This window comes from Schistocerca nitens, chromosome 7, assembly GCF_023898315.1.
Source record: "Schistocerca nitens isolate TAMUIC-IGC-003100 chromosome 7, iqSchNite1.1, whole genome shotgun sequence".
Classification (NCBI taxonomy): Eukaryota; Metazoa; Arthropoda; class Insecta; order Orthoptera; family Acrididae; genus Schistocerca; species Schistocerca nitens.
The window spans coordinates 334,566,611-334,567,249 of NC_064620.1; positions in this window are offsets into that span (position 1 = coordinate 334,566,611).

Below are 639 nucleotides of genomic sequence, written 5' to 3' on the forward strand. Positions count from 1 at the left end.
ATTGAATAGGATTGGGGAGAAGTTCGTGGCACAACTGGACTAGAAGAGGGGATCGGTTGGTAGGACATGTTTTGAGGCATCAAGAGATCACAGATTTAGCATTGGAGGGCAGCGTGGAGGGTAAAAATCGTAGAGGGAGACCAAGAGATCAATACACTAAGCGGATTCGGAAGGATGTAGGTTGCAGTAGGCACTGGGAGATGAAGGAAGCTTGCACAGGATAGAGTACCATGGAGAGCTGCATCAAACCAGTCTCAGGACTGAAGACCACAACAACAACAATCTGAATTTTCCTCATAACTTCTTGTATGTCGCAAATGATAATAGACGTAAATTAAGCCTTGCATACTAAATGATAGACCACTGAAAATAAGCTATGAAATAAAGTAATTCTGTGAGTAAATACGACTAAATAACAGGATAAAAACCAATTAAACCCAATTTTAATTTGTCTCCACGTGTAACATACTGTAACTAACCGAGCGGTCTTCTTAATAATGTGCTCATCATTTGTCACCAGTCAGCAATGTTTGCAACCTCAAACAGGTCTACATATATTAGCAGCGGTATTTATGCCGATAACGGGTATTTGTGCAATTTTTAATGGAAACACGCTCTTCCATTTAATACTTCAATTCT